General features: G+C 41.2%; 1 long non-coding RNA gene across 3 annotated transcripts; it reads left to right on the top strand.

Moving 5' to 3' along the window:
- The first annotated feature begins 1,339 nt into the window (after positions 1 to 1,339).
- Positions 1,340 to 5,421, top strand: LOC110349122 (uncharacterized). 3 transcript variants are annotated; one of them, XR_015443578.1, is made up of 4 exons: positions 1,340 to 1,388; positions 1,824 to 1,923; positions 4,176 to 4,307; positions 5,008 to 5,421. It is a non-coding gene; the product is annotated as an uncharacterized LOC110349122 (long non-coding RNA). The 3 variants fall into 3 exon arrangements; XR_015443577.1 differs by lacking the exon at positions 1,340 to 1,388 and having other exon boundaries at positions 1,398 to 1,923; positions 5,126 to 5,421; XR_002394875.2 differs by lacking the exon at positions 1,340 to 1,388 and having other exon boundaries at positions 1,398 to 1,923.
- The last annotated feature ends 12,722 nt before the right edge of the window (positions 5,422 to 18,143 follow it).

The raw sequence follows: 18,143 nt of genomic DNA, 5'->3' as shown, positions 1-18,143 counted from the left end.
GATCATTCAAGGTCAGAGCCTGTCTAGATGGGGAAATGAGAACATTTCATAAAGGGGCAACATTTCTTCTTAGCTGTGTACATCATTTTTTTTTTTTTCTGGTACCGGGGATTGAACTCGGGACCTTGTGCTTGTGAGGCAAGTGCTGAAACTGAGCTAAATCCCTGGCCCTACATCATTTAAATATTGTCAGTCTTGTGTTGACTGAATTGCCTTCTCAGTTATCAGGTGTGGCTTTCAAACTTGACTGAGGACATTTGAAGGAGTTTGTCTTTTATTAGAATTGTGCTGCGCCTGATGTGATTTATATTTTTAAAAAAATCCCTCTGCCCACTCTGTGGAGAAGGGCATGGACTCTTGCTGGGAGCCGATGGTGGAGATTATGTTTGTGCTGGAAAGGAAGAGCAGGCGTTCGCTAAGCCGAGAGAGGGAGGGCATGGTGTTGCGGGAGGATGGGCAGGTGCAGGCTCTGGAGGGGGAGAGGTTGTGCGAGAACAGGTAGACACTGAGGGAGGAGCTCAAGAGGAAGATGAGGTGCAGTGACAGGGCTCCCAGAATATCATAATAACCAAGTGAGTAGGGAGCACCGGCCAGGGTCGACTGAGGGGTTCTGAAGTCTGACTTCCTTGCTGCAGGCATAGTACTTTCCATATGTTACTGCTTTAAATGGAATGCATTCTGTTCTAAGTTTTCCAAGGAAATCTAGAAATTTTTTGTCTACTGATTTTTAAATATTGGCAAGTTAAGTATAAAAGACTTAAAAAAACCCAGTATGAGCTAAAGAAAAGACGTCTGTGGGCTGGATTTGGCTTGTAACTTCCTATATGTGATCTCAGCAGCACGACAACCAACCCAAATGGTGCTGATGTGAAAATTAGGCAAAGACCTTCTCCTCTACACCACACAGATGTCACACGTGTCCGGGGATCGGTGGTGACTGTGAGAAACACAGACAGTACAGTTGTGCCTCATGCATTCCGCACACCTTAGCACCTCTCTCTTTGAACACCAGCACCTCGAGGGAGGAAGTGACAGGAGATGCAACACAGACCCGCATGTGCTGGAGCTGACCCACACGCACTCATCCGAGCTGGCGGGGCCAAGCTGGCAGGGCAGTGCTCTCCCGAACTCTGCACCAACTGACGCACATGACAGCTTGAAACCCATCGCTGTGGGAGCATTTACACCAAGCACATTGGCAAATGCTACGAATCAGAGCTTTATCCAACTGCAGCAACCACTCATTAAACATTTACTAGAACATCACTGGATTAAGTCATAAAAAAGTAATCCTAGAATAACTTTTAAGGACTTTGGACTGGACAAAGGAGAGGTAAGAGAATGATCCAAACAAATCTCCTTCACATTTGAGGGATCTTCATTCAAAGGTCCTTCTGCTTCCATTCTTAACTAAAATTTACATTTTCTTTAGAGCCAGGACTTCTGAACCTTCCTAAGTCGGGGCGGGGGGGCTGTTTCTCTCTTATCCCCACTATGGTCAGGATAGGGGAAAGGGAGGGCGACAGCATACTTTGCTCCTATTTTGCCTCTTCCAGCCTTTGCTCCTCTGGCCTCCACTGCCGTGCCCCTTTGATAATTTTGGCAAATTGCTCAAACTCCCTTTTCTTGACTGCTGAATAGAGCTGCTGTCGATTTACCCAAATGAGAGCTCCGGTCCTCCCTCCTCACCTTTCCACCCACTCCGAAGCCCACCAGCTCGCTGGGAGACCTACATTCACCTGCTTGATCTATTGAGTGTCCCCAATCTCAAAGCCTTGTGATTTGGTCAACTTCAAGGGCCTTTTACTTCTTTTCTTCTTCAGACAACCACAACCACAACCATACTCTGGACTGCAAAGCCAGCTTTGGAATGGCTTCATCTTTGGAGTGTGGTTTGGACAGTCCACTTTCTTCAGGCTTCAGGTAAGGATTAAATGACACGATGTATGGAAAGTGCCTAACCATGCTGGGCTTGCAGTGAACGGCCAACAAATACTTCTTTCTTGGCCCTTTCCTGTCTTTTAAGGACAAGAACATAATTTGGAAGCCCTGGTATCTTTCCCCCCTTACTTTGAATTTGACATAAATGCTCCATACCTTTTATTAAGTGACATCCTCGGGAGTCTGTGCTCTTCTCAGCACCTGGAACTGCTGGCATCCCGTATCTTTGGTGGCAATTGTGTGAACATGCACAGTGCGATGCCCACTCTTTTAATTACTGAACATTCTTGCCATAAAGTGACACTGATTCTCATCTGATTAATATTTATAGTTTTTACTTTTGGCTAAATGCCAGGTATCTTTATCATGTGAATTTCTCTGGCTTTGCAGTTCCCTTTGCTGCCTCTCTTCCATCAGCTTACTTGTGTGAGCATATCTTTGTTTAACCCGGTCTAGGAGTGTCATGCATTTCTTAAACCACAAGTCTTCTATCCACTGAGGGGCTTTTGATTGGTAAATGTATCTAATTGTAAGTGGGCTGTGATGAATGTTATTTATGTGACTTAGAAAAACACTTGAGTGTTTACATTTGAGAGAGTTTTGGTCATGAGGACTGTTATGGTTTATATCTGGATTTCCTCCCACCTCCCAAAGTCTCAGGGACTCATAGGTGGAGCTTTTGGGAGGTGATTGGATCATGAGTGTGTGATGTGTATCAGTGGATCAGTCTACTGATGAGTTTATAGCTAAATGTGATGCTGGGAGGTGAAGCTTGGTTGGAGGAGGTGGTCACTGGGGGTGTGGCCTGGAAGGGTTTATCTCCCTCCTCCTCCCTTGATCACTCTCTGTGCTTCCTGCTCACCATGCCACGAGCTGTTTTTCCTCTGCCCTGCCCCTCTGCTGTGCTGCCCTGCTTTGGAGCCAGTCGACTATGGACTGAAACCTTTACAAACTGTGAGCCAAGATAAACCTCTCCTTTAAGTTGCGAGTATTGGGTATTATGTCTCAGTGATGAGAAAGTGACTAAGATAATGACTTTTATAATTTCTCAAAAACTGGTGCCTTTGGAGCAAAACAAAATAGGTATAAGATATATTTCATTTGTGCCTTCCTTTATGCCACCTTTTGATATCTTCCATTTGTTCATCTTAGGATCCTGAAATCTATATTCTGAAATCTGAGCCATCGCTTAACCAGTTATTGCAAAAAATATGCATTTTCAAAAACATTCCCAATGTGGGACTATGTTGGCCATAAAAACAATTACAATGCTTGCTATATATGATCATTTAAAAATATGCAAATTCGGGTGTACCAAAGGTGAGATATTTTCCCTGAAGCAGAAAGAGCATATATTTTAAAGGTTCTATCTTCAAAATCTCCTTCTTTTCTTTTCTTTTCTTTTTTTTTTTTTTGGTACCAGGGATTGACCTCGGGTCCTTACACTTGCAGGGCAGGCGGCGGAACCACTGAGCTAAATCCCTGGCCCCTAAAATCTCTTTATTTTCTATAGCACTATCAGTGCCACTGATCTCGTTTAAATCCTTGTAATTTTGTACTTGACTAAGTTCAACAGCTTCCTAACTGCTTTCCACTGAACTCACCCTCTTGTGTCTCATACTGCTCAGTGATAACTCAGTGCTCAGGTGGTCAGTGCTCCAAGGAACATCCTAGTGTCCCCAGCAGTGCTTGTTTGGTAGGGGACAGGGTGTTAGGCCCTATTCTGCACCAACTACAGCAGCTCTATGCTAACTTTTATGCTATTTGGGTTTCTTGTAAGATTTTGCTTAAGACAACTGCCTGGCTGCTTTGAAACACTATCTTCTCCTAGATACAATCCACGTTTTTGACATGGTAGTCTGACCCCTTCCCAACACATCTCTGAACCAGGGTGCCATCTTTCTTTTTCTTCTCTACAAAGTTTTGCTCGTACTGTGATGTCTTTTCTTAAAGCAACCTGTCCCCCACACTCAGATTCACTGAGGTATAAGTGACAAATAAAATTCGCATACATGTAAAGGGGACAAATGCAATGATTTGCTACATATGTATACATTGCAAAATGATTACACAGTCAAGCTGATTAGCACATCTATCACCTTGTATAATTACCTTTTTCTGTGTTAGTTACGGCAGTGAGAATGTTTGAGTCCTGCTGCCTTGGCATAGTCCAAGTACACAATAGAGCACAGTCTTTTTGTTCTAATGTTTGTGGTTTTGTTTTTGCCGTACAGGAGATAGAATTCAGGACCTGGTGCTTGCAAGGCAGGTGTGGTGCACTGAGCTATGTCCTGGCCCTTGTTTTAATCTGTTTTTCACTGATGAGTGATCTTCTGGGGACAGGAATCTATTTTGCCTCATATGTGGTAGGTGCTCATGGATTGTTTAATTAATAAAAATTTTCATTTTTGTTGCAAAGCCAGCAGCTGTAGCCGTGGTGACACCGTGGCAAAGGACATCTTGTGTTCCAAGTGTGCAGAGATGCACGTCCGTGAGGTTGAGGGGCCCTGGACACAGCACTGACCCCTCTGCGTGTCCTGACCTGGCCTGCAGCGCTGGACTCAGGCCCACCCCTTCCTAAGCAGGACGATGCTGTGAGCTTGTGTGTGCGGATTAAAGCTCACACCTGCCCCGAACTCTATGAAAGCCATAATTAAAGCTAGTTTTGGGTAATCATTGAAGAGGTTTACACAGTTTTACTCCTTTTCATCAACTGTGTCAAATAATCAACTGTTTTCTTTTACGTTTTGATAGGAAGATAATGACATTTAGTCGGCCAGCTATTTGGTGCGTGCTAACAACAAATTTTAGAAACTGTATTTAACCATGAAGCTAGTTTGAGTCAGCCTTCCTACCTAGAAATTATGATCATGAGATTTTCATTGGAGAAGATGAACTTACAGCCAATACCACAAAGTCATATTTTGGTGTAACTTTAAATAGAGGCTTTGCCAGAGGAAAGAAAAATGTCCAGAATGTAGCAGAAGAGAAAATTTCAGAAAGTTAATGGAAGATTTAGTTAAGAATTGGTTTGAAGATCTCAGTATCTATCTCTGTCTCTCTCAGAACTGCAGGAAGTAGTTGCTAAATTAAAGACTGCTGGCTTCTCAAGACTTACTAGATTCTGGAATGAGATCTAACAAGAAGGACGAGACTTTCTTGACTGCGTGATTTAATATTTCAGGTGTGTCTAGTCCTGGCCTCAGGTGTGGACACGAGGAATATGCGCTTTGTGCGCCACTTGCTATTCTGCAGAGCAGAAGGAAATTACATTTTTTGAGCTGTGATTAAAATGTTAACTCTCTGGCTCCTGCAGTCTGTGAAGGCTCACGGTGTGTGTGTGTGTGTGTGTGTGTGAGAGAGAGAGAGAGAGAGCGAGAGAGAGCGAGAGAGAGGGAGAGAGAGAGAGGGAGAGAGAGAGAGGGAGAGAGAGAGAGAGAGAGAGAGAGAGAGAGAGAGAGAGAGAGAGAGAGAGAGAGAGTGTGTGTGTGTGTGTGGCTTGCCGGTCTTTGTTTCCCTAGCTCTCGGGCCCCTTGGCGTGGACGAGCCCGCGGACGCCGCTGGGGCCCGGAGCTGGAGAGGGTGTGCGGAAGGGGCTGTCGGGGGCGCGGTCGCCCAAGCCCCGGGGCTGCGCTCCCGGAGTCGCCCGCTGCCCCGCCGCCTCCCGGCCAGCGGCGCACACGCTCCTAATCCCCCGCCCCGTTGCCCCGGCGACGGCCCAGACGAGCAGGTGACGCATTGACAGCGAGCAGATGGTCCCCCGCGGAGCGAGCGCGGCCGTAGCCCCCTCCCGCCCGGGCCTCCGCCGCCCGCATGCTAATTCCGGGCCGGGGCGGGGCCTGCTGGGGGCGGGGCGGGGTGTGGGGCGACCCCGTCCGGCTCGGGCCCCGCGCGGCGCCCTCAGCCTGGCCCCTCTCCGGCGCGCTCCGCTGCTCAGTCCTGCTCGCCCAGGGGTTCCTGTCCACCGGGATCGACGCCTAACCCCTCCCTCCTCCCTCTTCGCTTCCTGTCGCTCGCCCTCTGCGCCCCGCTGGCAGCGAGTTTTCAGCGTGGGGAGACCCGAGGGGTGGGGCGGCCTCCGCCCCAGGCGGGCCCTGCCCTTCCAGAGCTGGCGCGGAAATTACTGAAAGTGCAGGGATGAGTTATGTAGCTCACACTATGCTTGGGGTCTTTCAGGCAGCTCCTCTGGGCTTTCCCTTTTGGAAGTTCAAAAATAAATCACTCTTCTCCCGTGACTGCGGTGGGCTCCCTCCCGGGAACCCCCCTTCACAGCCCTCCGCACCATTCATGGACAGACCCCCCCCCCCTTACCCTATTCACCGCTGTGCTGCAAATTGAGGGGATCGTATAGTGAGGGCATGAAAACTGCTAGGCGCTATTCACGATTTTAACACTAACTTCATAGCTGTCACATAAATTCATTACCAGGCCTACTCCATAATAGCCAGGGGGAACTTAAGGGAAAGAAAAAAAATCGAAGACACTGCTATGGTGTCTTTCTTTGATTTGCAGGTGTTTTTTTAAAAAATCATTACTACAGTAGCTCCAGATAGCTTTTTCTAGCTGCCACATAGAGTGCTTTTCTAAAAAGCAAAACAAAACAAAAAAACAACCATCCTCCTTTTTATTTTACAGTAGATAAAAAATGCCAAATGCCAATAAGGGCTTTAAAAAAAAGGAATGGAGAAAGAAAGAGAAAAAGAGACTAGTGAATAAAGTTGGGACAATAGGGGGTCACAGAGCTGTCTAAACTAATGTCATAGTGTGGCTGTTGGGCAGGCTTACAGAAACTTCTTGTTTCTTGATTTTTATGGAGATTTGGTCGAAGGCACGGAGCACTCTCTGAACAGGTTTAGAACAAGTGGCAAAGAAAGAACTCTTCACAATCAACTCCCAGCCCATGGGCTTTATGGCCACAAACACCTGTGATTTACAAAAAGGCATTGCAGGGGACAAAAGGAAGCAGGAGAGCCAGGCTATTGTGGGGAGCCCAGGCCTCGTGTCCCAAGGCTGTAAGAGAGGGTTGTTCTATTTTAAAACTTGTCTTGGAGCCTTGCTATGCAAACTTACATTGAGAAAAGAAGCATTGGATTATTCTAAAGACTCATAATGACTTTTTCAAATGTTTCTGACTCATCTGGAGCCTAAGTTCTTTAAGCAGTGAATACTGTTGTCACCAGAATGCAAGGTGAGTTGACTTCCATGAATCTGAAGGGGAGAGGAGTTAGAAATCTCGAATAGGCGGCTGCAGTGTTCACTGTGGGGATGGATAATGTTTGCATTTCTTTACATATTTTGTGAACTCATTTTTTTTCTGGAATGTTTATAATTCCATATTTTTTCCCACTTAGTTTTCGTCTTTTTTTTCCAAGGAAACTTCTCTGCTTTCCTTTTTGACTTTTGCTTTTTTTTGCATCTGTTCTTCATAGTTTCTTTTCCAGTAATTTAAGGAGATAGGCAAGTGTATGAAAACATAAGATAATAAAATAAATAATTTTAAGTTAGGAGAGTTATCCTTTGTTTAGGGTGACCAAGGAAATCCCCTGCAAGGGAGCCACATTTGAGCTGTGACCCGAAGCCAGAAAGGGACAGGGGAAAGACCCAGCCAGCACAAGGACCTGCAGAGGCTCCAAGCCAGGGACCTTTGAGTCTCTAGAGGAAGACATTCGTGGCCCGAGCATCATGGGATGGGCTGGAGAGATTGTCCGGGAACAGATTAGGGAGGAATGTGTGAAGCATGGAGAAGGACTGGATTTTATTCTAAGAGAAACAGGGAGCTACAGAAGGACTTTTGAGGGAGGGATCTACACGAGCAAATTGGTATTTTTAAGGTCATTATTACTGCTATGGGGAGTGCTGTCTGAATCGGTTTTGGACTGCTAGGACCTACAGCCAACTGGATGATTTGTAACGAGTAGAAGTTTATTTGTTGCATGGTCACAGAGCCTGGTAGGACCGAGAGAATGGGGCAGCATGTGGGGATGGCCTTGGTGCTTGCTCATTCTGTGGCGGACGGCAGATGGGCAAGGGAGGGGGAAAGAAAGGAGAGAACGTGCAGCCTTGAGTGCTGCTATAAGTGGCATCCCTCATTCTGAGAGCAGAGCTCACAAGAAAGTGACTGAGATGATATTCCAGCCGTAGCATAGAGATACGGTATGGATTGAATGATAACAGAAGCTCACTGGCTGGCTAGGCAGCTGTTAGAAGGCCACTGTCGTAATGCACAGAACACATAAGGGGGTCCTGGGCTAAGGTGGTGTTAGTGGCAATGAAGAGAATGGACAGATTTTGGATCTACTTTGCAGAAAGGACTGATGGGACTTGATGAATGAGCACTTATGAACGGGATGAAGGGAGCAAGGGGGGAACCAAGGACAGCCATGGAGTGATAAGGAGCTTAGCAGGTAGGGATGCACCGTATGGAAAAGGTAGACAAGAGCCCGGAGGTGTAGATCAAGAATTCTGTTTGTGTGTTCATTCTGAGCTCTCGCTGAGGGGGCTGAGGAGAGATGGGGTCAGAGGTCAGGTGGCTGGCCCTGGACCCGTATCATTTTCCAGGCTTCTTGAGGACTGTGATGTGGTGTGGCATAAAGCGACAAGCTGGTCTGGGAAGATTTCCTGCCTCCTGAGTCTGAACCAGAAATACTGGGTCAACCTTGCAGTTAGCGTCAGAGTAGGACCTAAAATGTCATGAGCCAGAAGAAAAAAGACCACTAAGGATGGACTGACACAGGGATGATATAGGAGGTGAAACAGGACCTCTAAATGATACAAGAAATGATATAACTCTCGTCCTGTTAGATGTCTGATCCGTCTAGTTGGTGTTCTCTAAAACTGAAGCATGAATTCTAGGAACAATGGAGGTTAAGTGTAGGAAATATTTATTTAGAGGATAGCTCCCGAGAGGCAGGAGGGGTACCAAATGGGTAGCCATGACCCCACTTTTCAGGGGAAGTTTTACAGAGCAAAAACCGCTGGGTATAATGTGGGTTAAAGCTACAATCAACCAATAAGGTTACAAGGACAGTTGCTCTGGTAACTGTCCATTGGGGGAACAAGTTACGCACGCAACAAGTGTGCATGGAAAGAACAGACTTTTTTCTAGGAAATGATGGGTCCAGAGGTCTTGGTCACCCATTGGGGTGACTGATGTCTCTGGGCTTCATTAGGCCAGGTGTTATCACTTATCTTGTCCTTTGGGGAAGTATGCAGGCCTGGTCATTTCACCTTTGTCTTGAGGCCCAGTCTCTAACAGTTGCGTCTCCGGCCATGGTTGTTACGTGTTTTCATCTTTTGTGCTGATCTGTCAAGGGCTCAACCCTATCTGACTGCCTATAATATTTCTACCTTAGATGTTTATAATGGCATCATGATGGAATAGAAGATTCGATCAAGCAGAAGCCTGCGAATCAGTTGAGGGAGAGGAAATTCTTTGGGAAAGGTAAGGGGAGGTGGCAGGGAGAAGCAAGTTTATGCAAAGGAGCTGTGTCCTGGGATTGGAGAACAAAGATCTCAACTCTGTAATGCCATGCAGTTGAGGTCTTTACAGTTGTTTTTGACCCAGATCGAACCTTCTACTGTAGGTTATGAAACAACAACATGTAAATTGCTGGAAAGTCTATTTAAGAAAAAACAAACAAACTACAAACATATTAAATTGAGACTGAGGAGAAAGATCTGTAAGGGTTATACTTGAGAAGTCAGTACTTTGCTTCTTTCTCTTCAGTGTCTTGGCTTGTAGAATATTTATTTTGAATCACCTACTATCTTTATTAATGTAGGCTAAATGCCTCTGAGCAAAGGGCTCACTTGTAGAGTTGAATTAGGGAATGAAGCTTGAATTTAGCCCGAGTGTGTTTCCCAATCTCTCTGATCTTAATTGACTGTACATAATGCATGAAAGTCACAGAGGAGTTGGGGTAGGGCAATAGGGTCTGCCAGACCTGTTTGCCAAGGTCTGCAAGGTCTGATAGCTGTACAGAAGGCAAACGTTCCTGACCTGTTGCGTTTGGGCACGGGGAAGGGGAAGCAATTCAGGAAGCAACAGTAGAGAGTGACAGCCCTTGTTACTTCTTCAATAAGGCTCTTGGTAAATTTGGTCCAGTAGACGTGAAGCTTTCTTCAGCCTCACAGTTTATCTCAAGAGAAGCAATATTTCTTTCAATATTTTCTTTGGAGAGTAGAGGAGACACTACTATACCTGTAATTCCAAGGAAATGGGATAGAAGTGCCAGAGTTTCCTCTTGCTATAGATAAATAACTTTCAAATATAAGAAAACATTATGTAGAATTCTGTGGCAATACAGTTAAGAGCCTTCACCAAAGTATCATATAATTGGGCAAAAATAAATAAAATCAACTCAAGGAGAGATGGAAAACCTGACCAAAACAGTAGTAACGACAAAGATTCAAAAATACTTTCAAGTTATTGACTCTGACAATGGCCCTGAGTCCAGACACTTTTACAAGGGAGCTCGTTCAGTGTTTTAAAACTGAAGTTCCACATTGCAGAGATTGCTATAGGACATAAAAACTGGTGAATTTTTCCTAATTAATATGATATCCAAACTAGGTATAGTACAATAACCCAAAGTCAAGGGTATTCTATTCATAAATATATATGCTAATGTTCTAAAAACTCCATAGACAGATTGAATTTATCACTGCATATGTAATACATTTTAGTACCACGCTGCAGATATCATTTCAGGATAGTTTTACATTAGAAATTTTAGGAATATATCACAGTAGTGGGAAAAATAAGAAAAATATGAGAATCCTATTAAATATGAAATACAGCACAGAACAACAAAAAATTTCATAAAGTAGATGCAGATGGGGACTTATTTAGCATACACAGTATGTATTTTAATGGAAGAGTCATTAGCATACTTAGCAAAAAACACTAGTGGATTTTTAAATTAAAATTACCAACAAGGATACCTACCATATCACTATTATTTCAGATTGTTCTTAAAATTCTAAGTGACTAAATGAGATATGAAACTGAAAGAAGTGGTATAGCCATTTGGAAAGAAAAGAAGAAAAAGATCAGTAATTGTTCACTAATAAAATCTGAGAAAAACACACCTTAAATGTAAGTCACAGAAATGTTAACAGTTCAAATATTGGAAAAATATATAGTAAACTTCTATAAAAATGTGCTCCATCAAAATGCAACCACTATTAGAATTTACAAATAATGTCATTGCTTTTGGTTTCCATCCTACTCTCTGTTCTTAAGCGGGGACAGGCTAGACTTCTCTTAGAGAAAAGTGTACTTAGGAAGTGGCAGCCTCTTAATGCGTTGAGCTCTTTCTAACACAGTGTGCATTCCTTAATGTTGTTCCTTACAACGAATGTAAGTTTCTCTGCATTTACTTTTGGGATTGTTTTTATTTCCTGCCAGAACAGGCTAATTAAAATATCTTCATTAGCCACACAGTCACATTTATTTTGTATGGTTGTTACTGTCCTCCTAGCAATACAAAAAAGAAAAATTGGTGTGGCTACTGTATATTTATATTAAAGTAAACATTCCAAGGAAAGAGAATACATTCATAGAGATGAAAAAGAAACTATGTAATAAAATAACTTCTATTAAGAAGATACACTGACTGTAAACTTTTGAGCAGCTAGTTATAAAACTTCAAAATCAATAACACCAAAATTGACAGAATTTTAGAAAAAAATAGAATAACCCAATACTTTATAAGAGATCTAAATTTATCTCTCAATAATTTTTAGATCAAACAGATAAAATAATCAGATAAAACAATATAAATGCTTTGAACAACATAATTAATAGGCTTGGTCTAAAGAACAGATATAGATTATATCTAATAGTTGGATAATATTGATTCTAAGCACTTTAAATAAATTGATGATACAGAGACTATAAAACTATCCTCAATAAATATTTCTGAGAACTGATATCAAGAGATCTTATTTTAGGAACAAAATGCACTTAATTTAGAAATTATTAGTAGAAAGGTAACTGGGAAATATCATACATCTAAACATTTATGGGTTAAGAAATCACAATACAAATTGAATGGGTTTAGAAATGAGTGATATGCCGGGGATTATAGCTCAGTGGTTTCACCACCTGCTGGGCAAGCACAAGGACCTGAGTTCGATCCCCGGTACCAAAAAAAAAAAAAAGATTAGAAATGAGTGATAATGAAAATATTACATTTCAAAACATATAGGCGATAGGAAAAGTAGTATTAGAAGGAAAGAAATTATGTAAATAGTCTAGAAAAGCAGACTAAATATCAATGAGTTAAGAACATAGGAGTAGCAGAATTTACCTCTAAAACATATAAAAAAAACCCATGCACAACAAAAACTAATAAATCAGAAAACAAACAAGAATATCTGAAAAGGTAAAAGTTGATTCTTTAAAACACTTGGCAAAATTGACAAGCCTTTGGCATGATTCATTGAAACAGAAAAGAGAAATGCAATATAAATAATATTAGGAATTAAAATGAGGATAAAAATAGGGTAGAATCTATTATACTGGGAGTTATATATACTTTAATGTAAATAGATTTGGAAATATAGAAAACCAAGGATTAATTTCATTGAAAAACAGTTTACAAAAATGGACTAAAAAAGAAAAAAAACATAAACATTTCTGTAATTGTCAAATAAGTTGAATAAATAGTTGAAAAATTTCCCACAAAAATATATCAGAATACAGTGGTTTTGCCAATACGGTTATTCGTGTACATAAGGGACAAGTACAGAGTGCCTTGGTTCACAAAATTAATGTGTTCCACGATCTGGGGAAGATGGCTGTGGTCATGTTTGTCACCCAATTCCGAGTTTGCAAATGGAAGCAATATTTTGTTGAATGCTACTGTTAGTGAACTGAGTTGTTTGCCAACAGCCACATTTGTGAACTAAGGTATTACTGTACTTTCAATCCCATGCAGATTCTTTCAGTGATTGGGGAAAGAGAAGGCCATCTGAGTCCTTCCATGGAATTAGCATAATCTAGATAACAAAAGAAAGTAAGATATTGTGAATAGAATACCAATTGCACAAGAAATAATAGCAAAGTCCACACATGCGACCATATCTAATTTAAAAGCTTCTGCACAGTAAATAAAACAACCCATAGAGTGAAGAGGCAACCTACAAAATGGGAAAAATGTTTGCCAGCCATTCTTCACATGGAAGACTTATATCCAGAATATATAAAAAAACTTAAAAAATCAGATCCTCCCCCCAAAAAACTCAATAAAAAATGGGCAGCTGAAATGAACAGAGACTTCTCAGAAGAACTACAAATGGCCAATAAATACATAAAAAGATGTTCAACATCCCTGACCATTAGAGAAATGCAAATTAAAACAACCCTGAGATTCCAGCGTACTCCAGAAAGAATGGCCACTAAGAAATCAAATAATTACAAATGCTGATGAGGCTGTGGGGGAAAAAGGAAGCCTTCTACATTGTTGATGGGAATGTAAACTAGTACAACCATTATGGAAATCATTGTGGAGTTTCCTCAAGAAACTAAAACAAATTCTATTCAACTTAGCTATTCCCCTTATAAGTATCTTCCCAAAAGAGTTAAAGACATTATATTAGAGTGATCCATGCATATCCATGTTTATAGCACCATAATTCATAATAGCTAAATCTTGGAAGCAGGCTATGTGTCCATCAGCAGATGAATGGATAAAGAAAATGTGATATTTACACACCATGGAGTACTACTCTACCATAGAGAAGGATAAACTTGAGCCATTTGTAGATAAATCTTGAGACCATAATGTTAAGTGAAATAAATCAGACACACAAGCTTAAATGTCTCATGCTTTCTCTCCTATGAGAAATCCGAAATATAAATAAAGAGCAAAATGAAAGAGATAATAGGAAATAGGGCTGTAGATCTTTTGCAGGGGACAAAGAGAGGGAGTGCGGAGGAAGAGAGGAGAAGGGATCAAAAAAAGAATTGAAGTGTGTTATGTACAAGTACCAACTCCCCAGGAGGAATGTGATCATTACATACCACAGACATGTACTAATAAAAATTATAAATAAATCAACAAATAACCAACTAAATGAATCAACATGCAGAACTAAGAAAAAAATAAAATAAGGTCATTATACAGTAGTTCATACATGATCTATGAAGAAGATAAAAACTAAGCAAAATAATTAACAAAACCCAACACTATACTAAGGAGAAAATACATATGAACAAGTTGTTTTAACCCCAAGAATTCCTGGTTGGTTTAGTATTGGGAATTTTATTAATATACCATCACTTTGACAGGAAAACTATTGTCATCTTAAAGGATGCAGAGGAAGTATTCAATAAAATTCATCATCTGTTCCTATTTTAAAAAACTATTTGGAAATTAGAAATCAAAGCAAGCTCATTTAATTTGATAAAGGCATCTACAAAAGGACTAACCAACTAAAAATACAGCAATCATCATACTTGACTAAGAAATACACTAATCCTTGTTTGCATTTGGAACAATGAAGTGTACCTAATTCATGAGAAATCTGACCCTGAAGCTATTTGGGGGCTCCATCCCATGAGTGTTAGGACCTACTGGTCTGTCAATATTACCTCTTGCTTTATTTTCCTTTTCCAACTCTTCAATACCTTTGTAACAAATTCCCTATAGTACTTTCTCTTTGATTGAAATATCTTGAAACTCAAGCCTCAGAACTGTAAATACAAAATTATGCAACAAAATGAATAAGAAGAGAACACACAAAATAAGAGAAACTTAAGAGATTTAGGTCATTTCCTTACTAGACATTTTAAAGTAACTTATCAGAAGTGCTTTCCACTTCCACCAGGCTTCTGCAACCCACCCAGAGGACTGCAAATCCTAGTAACACTCAGAACTCACAGAGGCCTATGCAAGTGAGGGCCTAAGCTATATTTACTTTGCAGTAAATCTGTTTTTGGGAAAAACACAGATGCCTACTAACACCACAGCTTTTCCACACTATTTCAGAGATGTAAACTAGTGCAATAAGGCAAATTGAAAGCATAGAAATTTGAAAAGACAAAGCTGTCAGTATTAGTAGGTGATACAATTGCTCACATCAAATCCCCCAAATAATCTACAGGGATATTTTTCAGAATTAATGTGACTTTAAATAGCCTTGTCTTAAAATAATGTAGAAAATTAAATCACATGTCTACACTCTGGAAATAGTTAGAAAACTGTAATGTAAAAGATTACACTTGCAAGGCAAAAAAACTGCCAACCTCTCTTGTCTTAGTTACTTTTCTTGTCATTGAGACAAAATACCTGACACCCAAAGTTTATTTTGGGTCACAGTTTGTAGAGGCTTCAGTCCATAATTGGCTGATTCCAAGGTTTGGTGGCATGGCAAAGGGGCATTGCATAGGAGAAACTGTTCATGGTTGGCAGAAGACAGCAAGGCAGCAAGCAGTGAAGTAGCAAAGAAGCAGTAAGTGACAGGCAACAGCAGCAGCCCTCTTTCTGTGCCTTATATTTTATCCAGGCTAACTGCCCTTGGAACAAGTAGCATTCACAACCAAGGTGAGGCACCCCTAATCCTAGCATAGCACCATGAATCAGCCCAAACATCACATCCTTAATCTCAGCATCACACACTACAGATCACACAAGCCATAACACTTCACTGCCAGACAACCAAAATGCCCGAAACCAACATTATTCAGAATTAAATCTTGCAATAGATAATCAGAAAACTTTCTGTAGAAAAGTATAAAACATTATTGAAAGTCACTGGAGGGAAATGATATGTTCATAGATAGGATGATTCAGTATCTTAAGATGTCAATTTCCCCATGCTCACACCATTTAAAATGGATCTTTCTTTGCTCATTGTTTATAAGGAGCTGTATCCACCAAAGGATGTCAAAGGTGACATTGTATTGAGCAATAGGAGAAGTATTCTCTATGACTGAAAAGCAGATTTTTCACAAACAAGATGGAGAAGAAGCATTCTTGCTGAATGAAAAGCAGATTTTTCACAAAAAAGATGCGGATTTTTCACAAACAACATACAATGTCTTGTATTCTTCTTAGGTCAGTGAGTCTGCCCCATTTCAGCTATGGATTTTGATCCCTGGGTTTGGAATATCCTTTTAGTTTTCATATTAATCCACATTGTTGTAAATGGTAGCATGCTTTACATGCCTTCATAAAATAAATTTTTGCTACCCTAGGGGCACGTTATAGTTCTGCTAGGAAAACCTGGAGGGCACAGCACACGTTCCTTTGCCATTATTTCTTTTGTATATCACTAAACGATGATCCCACACCATAGAAATGGGGCATATGTGCTTCTTTTAAAGCAACTGACACTGTTTCTGAGAAGTTGTACAAGCCTGGGTTTGCAGAAAGCAGAAGACTTTTTACTGATATATGATAAAAGTAAAGGTGTTCTGAGAATGTTAAGAATGGTACTGTATTGGTTTCTATTGCCATTGTAACAAAGTACCACAGATGTAGTGGCTTAAAGCAACCCACTTTTATTATCTTATGGTTTTGTAAGTCAGAAGCCTAACACAGGTCTTATTGAATTAAAGTAAGTCAGCATGTTCTGTTTATTTCTAGAGATGTATAGGGAAACCAGTGTTCTTTGCCTTTCCTAGCTTCAGGAGACTATCCAAACTCCTTGGTTCTTGTTGGTTTTATTCCATTGTCAAAGCAAGCACCAACAGGTTGAATCTTCCTCATATCCCATCACTTGCCTCTTCTGCCTCTCTCCTCACCTCTGTAGACCCTTGAGATCACATAGGGGTCACCTGGAGGATCTCCCTACCTCAAGATCCTTCATTCAAACACAGCTGCAAATTCCCTTTCCCATGGAAGATAATGTATTCACAGGATCTAGGTGTTAGGAGGCAGACACCCTGGGGGCTCGGGAGAGGGAGAGCAAACACTCTAACATCACTTCTTGTTCCTGAAGGAACAGGAAGCTCATGTTGCTCATGCTGCTCTGCCGACATTTACACACTCCAGACCAGAGATTCCTGGCTCTTCTCTCAGAGTGGAATGCTGTCTTTGAGGTTTCCATGGTTTATTTTCTCACTCAGTTCCTATCTCTGCCCAAGGGCCTGCCAGGATCACTCTATCACAAAGCCATCCTGTGTGTTTTATCCTCTCCCCATGTGCCTCACTTTTCTTCTAGCACATCCCTATTTTTGCTGGCTCTGTTTCTGAAAGGTAAGTCCCTTGAAGGTAGGGACTTGATCAATTTTGCTCCCATGTGTTACCCAGTGCCTAGCCCAGTGCCTGACACATAGCAGGTTATGCAAGTACGTGAGTGAGTCAGTTTCTCAATTTTACCTCTTGATATAATATTTATTTTCTTCCATAAGCTGGATCATAATAAAATCTCTATAATTTGAATTATCAGTTGGATTCAAATTGAAGTCCAAATGGTATGAACACTGCATTTGGTAATTTTACTGAGAATGCTACTTGATTATATAATCTGAGTAGCCAGATTTAAAGCTGACCTCAGTAAGTGATGACTTTGTGTGAACTATTAAGTATCCTTCTATAAAAACTCCTACTATTGCTTATACTTTTTTGGGGGGTAGAGTTGAATAATTGTTAGTCAGCTTTCCCATCACTGGGACACAACAAATGATGCCCACAACTGAAAGTAAGAGAGGTTTATTTGGCTTATGGTTTCAGGGGTTCAATCCATGGTTGGCTGGCTCCAAGGCAGAAATATCATGATGGAAGGGTGTAGTGGAGCAAAGATGCTTGATTCATGGTGGCCAGGAAGCAGAGTAGGGGAAGAGTGCTCGAAAGGAAGGGATAAGAAATCAGATATAGTAGTACCTAACTAAGGTCATGCCTTCATGACATACCCAGACACACCCAGAAGTAAGGTCATCGATCTTCTAGGCAACTCCCAAGCCAATCAAATTAAAATAAGGAAGTTTATCACCACAATAATAATGCTAAAAATAATTACTATCATCTTTTCTACCATTTATAGAATACTTACCATTTACTGGTTGCTCAATCTTTTTACTTTTTAAAAATTTAATCGTCTCACTCCATGAGGTCATGGAGAAACATATTTACTATTTTTTCTTCCCAAGGAAAGTATTCTTCTTACTCAATGCTTCTTTTAGAAGACTGCTCCTCCCCACTCCCACCACATAGTCCTGGGGATCCCCCAACACAGTACCTTGGAATCTAGGC

This window comes from Heterocephalus glaber, unplaced genomic scaffold (assembly GCF_053883595.1).
Source record: "Heterocephalus glaber isolate CG9 unplaced genomic scaffold, H.glaber_assembly_v1.0 deba00001572, whole genome shotgun sequence".
In the NCBI taxonomy this organism is placed as follows: domain Eukaryota; kingdom Metazoa; phylum Chordata; class Mammalia; order Rodentia; family Bathyergidae; genus Heterocephalus; species Heterocephalus glaber.
Note: the sequence above shows the minus strand (reverse complement) of the source record. Positions and strands in the feature narration are given on the sequence as shown.